The sequence below is a fragment of the Hetaerina americana genome, unplaced genomic scaffold (genome assembly GCF_022747635.1).
Source record: "Hetaerina americana unplaced genomic scaffold, ioHetAmer1.1.p SCAF_1, whole genome shotgun sequence".
Taxonomy (NCBI): domain Eukaryota; kingdom Metazoa; phylum Arthropoda; class Insecta; order Odonata; family Calopterygidae; genus Hetaerina; species Hetaerina americana.
In genome coordinates, this window is record NW_027286069.1 from 20,851,150 (window position 1) to 20,864,657 (window position 13,508).

A 13,508-nucleotide genomic window follows, 5' to 3' on the forward strand; every position below is an offset into this window, starting at 1 on the left:
TGCATCTTCAAAATGCTTACATTATTGAAAATATGCATTAAAAAAGAACATTTCCTGTTCACATAAATCTACTTCATTTCAAGAAAGGTATTAAAATGTGCTTTCAAGCTTTTCAAATGTCTTAAAGCAGAAATGTATGTTATGCCAAGCACTCCACTCAAATCCAGTAAGCTGACACATAATTGATCTACATGTAGAGACAACTTTTCATTGTTCTTTTGAAAAATGTGTCTGGCATTATGTTTGATCTATATACTAGAATGTACACACATGAGTTGCCACTTTCATTGTAATTAGGTAAAATTCTTTAAAAATTGCTGGTCCATTGGTATTAACTACCTTCTGATTACCTCAGCCGATGACTTAATCTTCCACAGCTATTGTTGCAAGAGATAAATGAAGAGGTTTGTGCTGGTGGCCAAAGAAGCAGAAATAATGTAGCTTTTTAAAATTTAATTGTGAAAATGCTTGTGGGTAATTTGGTCGAATGTGAGAATATGAGACATACTACTATGGAAAGTATTATTCCTTTCATTGAATTAAATTTGTGGGAGCGCACACTATACATATAAGAAATTTTTCCTCAAAGAAATTGCCTCATCAACTCTTACATAGTAATGTTTCCCATCCTTTTTTCAGGGATAACTAGTCAATACTATATTTGTATCTTCGCAGGAATCTATAATTCTGGGAAGTAACAATATGAAAGGTAAGCGTGTTAAAATAAGTAGAATTAGAATGCAAACAGGGAATTAATACATTAAGTGAAGAAGAACACTCTGGCACAACAGATGATCAACTAAGATAGAGGAAGGTGAAATGTAAAGAATATATGGGCAGAATAAACATAATTGTGTGGCCAAAGTATGTGTAATTGAGTATATTGTAAGGGAGGGTATAGTTTAAATTATGCGTGGCAAAGTTAGATTGTAAATTTTAAAGGCATTTCTAACACAGAGCAAATTAACTCTGGCCTGAATGAAATTATGCATTCTGTTTTCCGAAATTCATTCAGGATTTCTTATCAGGATGGCCTATGGGAATTAATACAGATACAAGTGTTTCTTGGGCATGCATATAGGGTTCTGTCAAATGTCAACTATGAAAATGGACAGAAATTATCCTTGAACTATCCCTGAAACTGCAAAATAATATGTTAGCCTTACTGGTAAATCCAAAGCATTCAACTGGGTTCAATTATTTATATGAACTTCAGTTATAATAGCACTTACTTTTAGATATGCAATTATACTTCTTTTTAAATAAAAATTATGAGCACACAAATAATTCTTCTTTTTTTAAAAATAAATCGTGTTGACTAACATTAATAGTTTCCTCCATATGAATTCTGACCACAGTTCTGAAGAAAATTTATGTAATATACGTATTTGTGAACTTCAATCTCAGGAAAACATCTTCGGGATTATTAGTTCCAAGATACACAATGCAGATGAGAGGCCATAAATACAGGGCAAGCATTGGCCATGTAAGCCACTGGCTAATCGCACTACTGAGCAGGTGAAGCAAGTAAAGTAGTTGAATTGAAAAGTGATATCAATAACCAGCATATCAACTGTATGTATAATATCCTTAATCTTCATTAAATTACCAATAACAACAGCTGACAGCATACCTCTTCTTGTCGAGCATTGCATGAAAGGACTCCCATAATGGTTAAATCCATTAAATTTTAGGTACCTACCTATAAAAATAAAAAATATAATTTTAATGAAGAAGGAAAAGATAAACCTGGAATATAATATAAAAATGCATTTTGAAAGAATACAACTTGCTTCTCAAGTATTCTTTCCATGTAATCAACATTATGTGTTCATTTGAGTCAGTATAAATTTATGTGAGAACCTTTAATTCCCTCCCTTTCGGCTACAAACTTGATATAGTGCAATGTCCTGAATACTCTAATACTATCCAAAGGTACCCAGGTTGGAGAAATGGAAATTCAGATAAAATCCCACCTTGCTTTAGGAACTTTTATTTCTTAACATTAAAAAAATTACGAGCATGAAAATATTATTTTATTTTTAAAATAAATTTTTGATGAACTATTCCCCAGATGAAAAGTCTGCATTTTTTTAGATAAATGCATGTAAAATAGTTGTGAAGAATAGAATCTTAATCCAGAAAAGGTAAGCCAGACATGCCAGATAAATTGTAGGGTAACAGATAGACAAAAGGTACTCCACAAAGAATTTCTATTCCTCATTGAGGTGGACACAAAGGCCTCTCAACCCCCGTGAGATGGCAACTCAAAGATTGAAAAAGATTATAGTGATTATTTGATAATGAATTCTAGCATATGCGAGACTCCATCAATAGGGATGGTCCTGGCAGTCAGGGAGGCAGGCCCTCCCCAGTCAAAATGACAGGAAATCCTTCCTTAGCTAATTTGGAACTGGAATTAACAGCAATCAGGAAAAAAGGCAGCTTATGACCTTTTTTGATTGCCTCAGCTGATGGCTAGATGATAAGGGATAGGTGGAAGAAGGGACCATTAAGTCTCATTCTCGACCCAATAAAGTCATTTAATAATATAAAAATAAATGTATGACAGATTCTTCTGCCACTATGGTTTCAAGAGATGAATGAAAAGATGTGCGCTGGTGGTTAGAAAAGCAGAAATAACATACCTTTTTAGTATTTAAAAGTGAAAATGCTTGTTGTTTATTTGCTAGGATGTGAGGAATGAGATATAATAGCTTAGAATATGATATTCCATTGGTTGATTTAATATTTGTGTAAATACATATCAAAGAAATGTTTTGCCTCTCCAACATTTACATTATGATTTTCTCCATCCTTTTTTCAGGGAGAAATACACAAGAATGAATTTGTAAGTGCACCTGAATGGGTGAGTGTGGGAAGTAACAATATGAAAGGCAAACACATGAAGAGGAAGTAGATTTAGAAAATAAAAAAGGAAAGAAATACATTGAGTGAGGATAAAGATTCTGGCATGGAAGATGATCAACTAAGAATAAGAAAGGTGAAATCCATGCGGATGAAAACAACATTAATATGCTGCATGATAATATGTATATGAGCATTCCTTAAGGAATGGTAACATCACAATTATACATGGAAATCGTAGGGTTGTAAATTTTATAGATATTTTTAACGCAGAGAAAATTAACTCTGGTAACTCTGAATGAAGTTATGTATTATGTTCTCCAGTGGTAAAATTTATTCAGGTTTTCTTATCAGGATGGCCCATGGCTATGAATACAAATACATGCATGTAGGATTCTCTGCTTTGAGGAAATTGTAAAATAATAATAAATCTTAAAATAGATGAAATGCAGTTGAAACAATTATAAAACTGATCACATGGTATTGTGGCTGATAAGTATGAGTGCAGAAAATTATAATTTAAAATTTTATCATGGCTTAGTATGGCATTTAGTACAATTTGGCATTTAAAAATATAAACTATGTAAATGGACATAAAATTGCGCTTGAGCCATGACTGATACTGTGAGATATTATATTAGTCTTAATGGCAAATCTAAAGAATTCAACTGGATTATATAAAAGTTTTAGTTATAATGTCACTTAGTTTTAGATATCCATGTACATATATTTCTTTATCAATAATAAATTGTAACCACACAAATAATTCTTTTATTTGAAAAATAAACTGTGTTGACTAACATTAAAAGTTTCTTCTATATGAATACAGGCAACATTTATTAAAAAAATTTATGCAACATATTTGTTAACTTAACTGTCAGGAAAAAATCTTTTGGGGCATTAGAGCCAGGTTGTATGACACAGATGAGGGGCAATAAATGCAGGGCAAGCATTGGGCATCTAAGTCATGGGCCAATTGCACTATTGAGCAGGAAAAGCAAGTAAAATAGTTGAATTGAGAAATTTTTTCAAATAACAAGCACATACACTGAATGAATGTGTTTGTATAATCATCCTTAATGGTCATTTAATTACCAATAATACCAGGTAACAGCATACCTCTCCTTGTCCGACATGTCATGTAAGAACTATGGTGGTGTCCGTTGCCTTTTAGTGGTGCCTTTCGTAAAGAGTAGGCTAATACCGACACCGGGTTTCTCTTCATCCTTCATCCTTTCCTGTCCATCCCCTATGGTGCAAATGACCTCAGCAGTCTGTCGCCTCGCCTAAATACTACTACTACCAATAAAAAATTTTAAAATTATTTTTAGTGAAGAAGGGAAAGGGAATATGATCTGAATATTCAATTCCTATAATCAACATAAGTTTGTGTGAGCCTTCAATTCCATCCATTTTGCCTACAAACTTGATATATTAGAATGCCTTCCTTGTTCTTATGACTTTATACATCTACTGATAGAAGAAATGGAATTTCAGTTAAAATCGCATATTGTTTAAGGTGATTATATTTTTCTAACAATAAAAAAATTACAAGCAAGAAAATATCTTGTTCTTTTATTTTAAAAATATATTTTTGATGAAATATTCTCCAAAGGAAAAGCCTGAATTTTCTAAAACCAATTACATATTACAGTTGTGAAGAGAAAACTTACTATTGAAGATCACCCATGCTAGATGAATCGAAGGGTAGCAGATAGAAAAAAAGTACTCAATGAAGAATCTCTATTCCTCATTTAGGTGGCCATAAAGGCCTCTTAACCGCTGTGAGATGGTAGCATAAAGTAGTCAAGAAAGGAGGCAGGAGATTATCTTTTTTGGTTTCCTGACCAAAAGCACCAAAAGGTCAGAAAATATAATATCCCATCTAAAGGATGACGAACTCCACTTAAAGTGCTCTCCGCATGGCATCTTTAGAAGGGATACCACTGGAAAACTTTTGCCACCTCTGGGATTCATGTCTGGACCATCAGGGTGGGAAGACAGTACACTATCCAACTTGAATATCTCCATCTCCAAGTATGATGTTTGGATCATTAAAACACATCTATAATCTAAAAATAATATTTGTTTTCTCTCTAATATTATAGCTAAATTCATAAATATTTAATGTAACATATTTTTATATTTTAAATATTATCAGTATGCTAGTGCAAGTTAGCAATGTATTATCGCTACAATGCGCAATAAAATATCTCTTCAACCTTTTCCTTCGCATATTTACCAAATACCTGTCTGAAGGATTTCAGTAAACCATTTATGGCATAAGTTCAATTCCCTCTTTCCGTGATTTTCCAAACTCAACGCCATGATATCGTGTAGTGGGAGAGATTTCGTGCATCATCATACCAAATTTATGAATTTTGATTAAAAAGAAAAATTACCCCTGGGGGGACTCGAACCCCCTATCCCCGGTTTAGGAGACCAATGCCTTATCCATTAGGCCACAGGGGCTTGGTGAGCTTTCACAACAGTGCAATTACAAGTTTAAAATGCAGAGTAAGAAAGAATGAGGAATGCTGTAAATTGGACTTGAACATTGCGACCTATTTGCGCCCCTCTTCATAATTCATCTGAGTGATCCAATAGCTCATTTAATATCGAGTGACTGAGCTCTCGGGAATTACTCCCATCTTTCTATTCCTACCTTCGGTTAACTCTTGAGAATGTCACTACCAAAAGTGTCCACCCTTTTGGCGCAGAGAGGTTTTCATCAAATCTTCTACGGCGCACGGCCCCCTTCGGCAAATCGCTCCGTCCTGTGATCCCCACTCCTAGAGAAAGTCATCACTCAGACGGCGGTAATATATACACGTTCCCCACTTTAGTCGGCAACTGGCGGAACTGCGCTGCACCCTGATGTAAATGTTTTTTCTCTGCTTATATAAGCTATACCAATACATATATGAATTTGACGTGATCACGTGCAACACATGATTCATTCATAGTAATCGGTGTCAACAACACGTTTCCTTAATTGGCACTTGCATTGTAGCAGACTGTATTAAACTGTAGCAGACACATACTGGTCAGATTTATAATTAAATATAAGGTAAAATAGTCGTTGGGATTTTTATTGACAAAAAAGCCCTTATGTATTATATTACTTGTTACTAAAAAGAGAGAATGATTCAGAAACCAGGTCGGAATTGTAATAGACGATTCTGAAAAAAATACAATGACATTAATCATTTAAATATTCCAAAAGAATTATTAAAAGCAAATGCATAAACCCGAATGGGTTTATACATTAGAAAAAACGGCACGTGAGTCAGCGATCTGGGCAATAAATGTTAACTATCACCTAAAGAATTTTCTGCGTGGTTCTGCGTTCTATACACACTGCCGTGAATTAGTTTTACCAAAAATGTACAAATAATTCTCATGGTGGCGTTCATATACTCACACATCTTTAACTGTTGCACTGAAAACCTTCGTAACATTTTTGATTCTAGCTGGATTGTTTGGGATCCACGTTTTACATTCAAAATGTCTCTTGTGCAATTTCTCCCACTAATGTTTAATTATATTGTGTGAAAGGGACCTAAGCACTCTAAAACAGAGGGGTGATCAATAATTTGGTACCCCAAACACTTCTTAGTTTTCTTCCCTGTAATATAAATCCTTTTTATATTTTCTGGTTTGGTGTTCCTGAAATTATGTAGTTATTTGTAACAGTTCAGTCTCGGTGAGATAAGAAACAATAGCACTTGCAACTTGCCTTCACGGTTGTAAGTTCCTGGACAAAAACGGACATTCAAGCCCCTGTGGCCTAATGGATAAGGCATCGGTCTCCTAAACCGGGGATTGGGGGTTCGAGTCCCCCCAGGGGTAATATTTTTTGCACATACCACGAGTCACGACATCTGAGTAAAGATAGAACCACATTTGTGTGAAAAGTAATCGACTGATGGCATTAAAAGTTTGCATTTACAAAATTGCAACATATTTCGCCGATGGCAACAATTGAGTCAGAATTTGTTTATTTTTTCGTTGTCGTGACGAAAATGTACGTCACTGAAAAGAACCAATCATGAACTACCATGCTTTGATATTGGAACAGTTGTTTCGCTTCGACCGGGCATCAATTCCGATTGGCCAATTGCTTTCAATATACGTACATCCAATATATTTTCGAGTGGAGTTTTCAACAAGAAAGACGATGGAAAATGAACCACCCGAGTCGATTGGATTAGAACACGGCCGCTGTCATGACTTTATTGCTATTAAAGTTTCTTGCACACTATTTCCTGAGCAAAACGTATCTGACGTATTTTTACGGAACGTTATCCAATTTCTCCAATTAACGATTCTAGGATACTTGCCGCGTATTCCAAATGTGACCTAACAAAAGCGGAACCACACCTCTCTCTTTCCTTTTCATTACATTCTCCCAAAACCCTTCTCATGAGATCTAGTTTCCATAAGGCTGATCATCATATTCTTCTGACGGGTGTACCTCATGAAAGGTAAGTGTAAAACCTAAACAGCTGACTTGTTCTGAGGTTCATAACTCGATCGAACCAGCAACATAATTTACGCCCTGTTTCTCTTTATTCTTCATTAATAAGTAGCCTCTGCATCCATTACCTTTCATTATTTATTCAGAACAGGTATTACTTGTCCGCCATATTCAAAAGCAAGCCTTTCAAGGAGTAGGTATATTAGATGGGTTCGAGGAATCGTCTTGAAGAAACTTATATTCATTCGATGAGTTGTACGAAAACGTAATGACAAAATGTGGGATGGGTGTCATTTTGCACATGCGAAACCTAAATCGGAATACGCAGCAAGTAAATTTGACACTTCGGAAAAGGATTCGATTAAGTAGATAGAAAAGATTCAAAGAAGTGTGTCACTAGATTTGCGAAGAAATTTTACGACAAGAAAGTGGCCTAACGAGGTAAATGAAGGACTTCGAGCAGGAAAAGAGAAGGCTAAGGCTTGCCTGATCTCCCTTCATCAAGCCCCTGTGGCCTAATGGATAAGGCATCGGTCTCCTAAACCGGGGATTGGGGGTTCGAGTCCCCCCAGGGGTTTTTTTGTACATACTATGACTCACGACATTTGAGTAAAGAAAGAACCACATTAGCGTGAAAAGTAATCCACTGATGGCATTTGAGTTTATAAAATTGCAGCATATTTCGCCGACGGCACTGATGTAGATGTATCTGATTACGTAGTTACCGTAACGAAACGACGTCTTTCTTCGGCTCTCTTTCCATTCACATGTCCCTCCATTGTCATTTTAAGAAGCTTCTTGGGTCTCAAATAGATGTCTTTTCCCATTTTATTCTTTCTTTCTCAGTTATTTTCCAAAATATACCGAGTTAATTTATTTTCAATACTAATGCTCCCGTACAGTATAATATGGAAGTGTTCATGTACACCCAGAGTGTAAGTTTTACAATTATGCAAAGTTACAATCCAAACGTAAGTTTCTTTGGAGGCTTTTTATTCTGTTTTAAGATTGTCGCTACGAGACATAAAAGGCATTGTCTCTTTTTAAGGGCATCTCTTTTTTAAGAGCACAGCAAAAATTGGTCATTCGCCTGTGGAATGTTAACGGTGGGCTAGAACATAAAACGCCCGAGCTTCTTCACTTCCTCAGAAGGAACAAGGTGGACATATGTCTTCTATCAGAGACGCATCTAAAAACTGACGTTAGCTGGGAACTCCCCGGCTATAAAATAGGCGGAACGACCGAGCTCTTACACATGGACAAAAAGCTGCAGGAGGCGTAGCAATCATAGTACGAGAAGAGCTGACTACCACAGAATTGCCGATTTTAACCTTTAACAACCTAGAAAGCATAGGGCTGGAAATTTTAATGGACAAAGGGAAGATAAAAATATCCTCCTGCTATCTCCCACCCAAAACAAATATGGTAAAACCAGAATTTGACGCCCTCTTAGACTCTGACGAACCAACAATTATTGGTAGCGATTTTAACGCTAAACATTATGACTGGGACTGCCCGACAAGGAACGAAAACGGGAAACTTATCAAAAAATGGACAAATGATCTTAGAGCAAAAATAATAGCCCCAAACGAACCGACGAGGGTATATGGCAAGAACGTCATCGATTTCGCAATACTAAAAAATATAAGGAGCCCAGCGAAAGCCATTACCCACAAAAACCTAACAAGCGACCACTACCCGGTATTAATAAGCATTGGGACTAAACCAATAATAAACCTGGACAGGACTAAACGACCCTCTTACGGGCTAGCAAACTGGCAACTCTTCAGGGAAGTTATCGTAGACAGCCTAGAAAGAAGGTGCCACAGCCCGGACACGACTGAGACGATAGACGAGATGGTAGAAGTAATAACAAATGCCATTGAGGAAGTCATAAAAAAAGGAATACCGGTGGCAAAGAAACGGCCGTATGATTATCTCAAGCTAAGCGACGAGGTAAAAATCCTCATCAAAGAAAGAAATGCGCTAAGAAGATCATACTATCGCTTAGGCACCCGAGAACTAAAAATAGGGTTCAAGATCATAACAAAAAAATCAGGACTTCAATAGAGGAATCAAGGACTGCTAAATTTAATCAGCAACTAAAAAACCATAAACACAGTAATCAACCCGAAGGTCGGTTTAGTAGGTGATGGTAGAGATCACCCAGTACTAAGCCCTATACGGCGTGTGAAAATTCACACATCAGGGTAGGGGTGCCAGTTCCTTTCCCTGTGCCGGTTATGGTTTCCCAGGAAGACCTGGTACCTGAAAAATCACTTTAGCTTGGGTGGAGCTGCAGGTGCCCAGAGTGCCTTGCCCGAGAATCGAACCCGGGACCCTCCGGTCAGCAGCTAGCAGAACTAAATAAAAACAATCACTCCGTCTGGAAGCTAACAAAGAAACTGCGGAAATCCCCACCCAGTGACCCAAGTATAAAAACAAAAACAGAGACCCTGACGACGTCCCCTAGAAAAGGCCGAGTATATGGTAAAGTTTTGTGAAAAGGTTTTTACGACCAACGACCCGGGGGCCGAAAAAGCTGAAATTAAACAACAAAACGAAAATGACGTCGGGTCACTGGAGGGGCAACTAATAATCACACTAGATGATGTTGTTGAAGAAATAGCGAAACTCCCAAATAAGAAATCCCCGGGAGAGAACAACATCACGAATGGAATAATAAAAAGACTTCCGGAAGCGGCCGGCCAATATTTAGTAAAAATTTTTAATGCGTCAATCACCCTTGGATACTATCCGAAAAATTGGAAGGAGGCCTTAATCAAATGTATCCCCAGAAAAGGGGGGAAACACTTAAAGAGGAAAACCTGAGCCCAATATCCCTCCTTTCAAGCTTGGGTAAGCTCTTCGAAAGGGTTGTAGCACCGCACATCAAGAGATACGCGGAGGTAAAGGAAGTCATACCGCAAGAACAGTTCGGATTCCGCCAGGTATACTCAACCGAACAGCAGATTCATAGAGTCACAGACTTCATAAGTGATGCTTACAATAAAAAAGAAAAACCATTGGAATCTTCCTTGACCTGTCTAAGGCTTCTGACAAGGTCTGGCATGGGGGCCTAATCCAAAAGATGGAGTCGTGGAATTTCCCTAGATGGATGACAAATTGGACAAAGTCTTACTTAGACGGAAGGACATTTAAAGTTAAATGGGGTGAAGAAATAAGCGACAGTACAACTGCCAAAGCTGGTGTCCCACAAGGATCCATATTAGGCCCACTGCTATTTAACATTTACACAGCCGACTTCCCAATACATAGAAATGACTGGCGAAGTATAACTGCCCTCTACGCTGACGATGCCGCAATCCTTGTAAAAGGGAAAAATATCAACTCAGGCAAAGTAAGAGCCCAAGACGCATTGGACGAGATAACATCATGGTACAGAAAATGGAAATTGCAGATAAGCACAAAAAAAACCAAAGCAATACTTTTCGCCCACCCAAGATCACCTAAAATATCTTGCGAATGTATCAGGATTGGACAACAACCTATTGGATGGAGTAAAAGCATCAAATATTTAGGAGTGGACATAGATGACAGACTGAACTTTAAAATACACATTCAACAGATACGAGATAAGGCGGCCGCTATAAGGTCACAATTGGCACCGATTCTCAGACAAAACGCCACCCCTCAAGACATAAAAATACTAATATACTCGACAGAAATAAGACCAGTATTGACCTACGCAGCACCTGCATGGATGGGATTAGTCAGTAGATCCCTGATGGATAAATTAAATAGTACAGAAAGATAGACGCTGAGGCTGGCTTTTGATCTCCCCCCCCTGGGAAGAAAACGAGATGGTATACCAAAAAACAAACAAAGAAAAACTTTCAGAATTCTTACTGACAAAGTGTAAAATATACTTTGATAAATTAAAAGAAAACACTAATGGGGCCATGACATACACCACAAAAAATGAAATAGGCCCCTATGACAAATATAAGAGACCAAATAATGTTACACTCCTAAACAATACGAAAAAATAATTAAATAAATAAAAAGAGGGCAAAACAACGACGCTGGTGGTGCTCCAGGAAGATAAAGAAACTAAATATTGTGACAATGAGTATAAGCCCAACTAGGCGACCTCTGAAAAATAAAGCCGCTTAAAAAACGGCAAGGCATTAAGTCGTTAAGGGCATTTCAACCCAAACTAAAGCTATCATCTCCATCTTGGAAAGTTAGGGAAACGTACTAGGATCTCCAGGAGTATTTTATCACTTGGCCCTGACCGTATTTGCGTAAGCATCATGGTGAACATTATTGCTTACCGACAAAACTCTTGCAGACACCGTTATCCTATTGTTTGGAGTTATAAAGAGTTTTCCTTTTCACTTTGACTTCTGTTACGAGTGAGTGCACTAAACGTGTAGCAATTTCGAGACAACCTCGAAATAACGGTTTTGAAATAGTCCAAGTAAAAGGTTTCCGACAAACACGAATAGTTACCAATAACTGTCGTAATGTAGGCTGACCACCTCACCACCGGTACCGCCCGTGTCTGGTTATAAATCAAATCTTAAAGTGGAAACCGTTCCAAATCAACCACATTTTCCCTCTGCTTGATCTCAGTTCATTGTTAGCGCGCATACCATTCTTCTATGAATGAAAGTCTACGCGTTTTTTGTGATAATCAATTACTATTTATTAGTTCGTCAGCTTTGACTTCTGGGGAGGAAGTTTCTATGACATAAAATTCATTTTTTTTCTTCCCGCTTCGCTTGATTGGACACGTTCACTCAACCCAATTAATTCAGGTGACTTTATGTTTACAACACAAGAACTTCACTATTTTCTCGGAACATAAATAAGGCCTCAGTGTTCGCCACACCTGAGAAGTAAGATTGTACGAATTTTGGATGTCTGGACACGACATCAGTGCAATGTAGACTCCTCCTCGATGTGTTGGTGTGGACGACAACAGGGACTAATTCGATGTCAGTGCTGCAAATGCCGACAATGTTGCAATCGACGTCAATTTGACATCGATATCCATTTCTGTCGAATTCAATGTCACGTCGACACTCTTGATGTCGTGGACATTCAGTCTCAGGTCAAGATCCGGTGTCGCGTCAAAAGTGTTAAAACTGTATATCTTCCGTCTCCACTGTTAAAACAGCCTGAAAAACCCATATTCCTCCTCGCCCATATTTTTTTCTACAGCCTCCTGATACTCCTTCCTGTTCGTTCCGGTCAATGCTCCAACATTGCGTTTATTCAACCCCTGAATCGGCTTCAGAATTCAGACCCCGGCACCCCTCTTTTACCCTTTTCAATTGCACGTTAATGACTGAGATATTTAGCACTTAATTATGATCAAAATTCACATCCGCTTGCGGAAGACTGTGTGAATTAACCTGGCAGGTCCTAAACCTGTGCTTGGCCATAATATAGAGTAACTGATATCTTCTTGAATAATAGGGCATTTTCTATGCATAACTACGTCTGTTATGGTGTTTAAACCAAGTTTTCGCTATAATTATGCCCTGTTTCCTGCAAAACTCGCTCGATTACTTTATCCCTGTTGCCATTCCTTGTTATTAAACAGTTTCCCCCAGCTCAATACTTCCCTTTTCCTTCAGGAATAGTCGCAATAAATGCCTCTAATTGATCTTGCATAAACTGTCGACTTTTGCCTCCCTATGTTTACTTGGTGACATGTGGCCCTGAACTGAGGCCCAACATTCCACCAAAACCTAAAAAACCCAAAAAATGGTATCATTCTTAAACTTTTCCCATTATGTTCAAGACGGCACTTTTCTTCCAGCTTTTTTATCTCAAAATAATTCTGATGGAACGAGGGAAAACTCTACTATCTTGTTGATGATCACTGCATGGAGGACTTTGGTTCAATCGTTCTTCCATCTCCATAGGGATTAGTGACCAAAGATATCTTCTAAGTGAGGGAGTCATAACTACTTACGTCTTATGAAAAATATTCCTTATCTTTTCACCATGAGATAAGACAAGGATTTCTGCTGTGCATTTAAATGTTTCTGTATAATTTGTTATTGATTCACTGTAACAGGTTGTAACGTAGAAGCACAGTTACTTACAGAAATTACTCTGCTATCACAGAAACCTTAATATTAATTCATCTTCGACAAATGGATCGTAACTTACGAATGCAGAT

General features: G+C 37.5%; 3 non-coding genes across 3 annotated transcripts; 2 read left to right on the forward strand and 1 right to left on the reverse strand.

Moving 5' to 3' along the window:
* Positions 1-5,267: 5,267 nt before the first annotated feature.
* On the reverse strand, positions 5,268-5,340 carry TRNAR-CCU (transfer RNA arginine (anticodon CCU)). Its single transcript has one exon. It is a non-coding gene; the product is annotated as a tRNA-Arg (tRNA).
* Positions 5,341-6,647: 1,307 nt separating this feature from the next.
* On the forward strand, positions 6,648-6,720 carry TRNAR-CCU (transfer RNA arginine (anticodon CCU)). The gene has a single exon. It is a non-coding gene; the product is annotated as a tRNA-Arg (tRNA).
* Positions 6,721-7,852: 1,132 nt separating this feature from the next.
* TRNAR-CCU (transfer RNA arginine (anticodon CCU)) lies at positions 7,853-7,925 on the forward strand. Its single transcript has one exon. It is a non-coding gene; the product is annotated as a tRNA-Arg (tRNA).
* Positions 7,926-13,508: the final 5,583 nt, after the last annotated feature.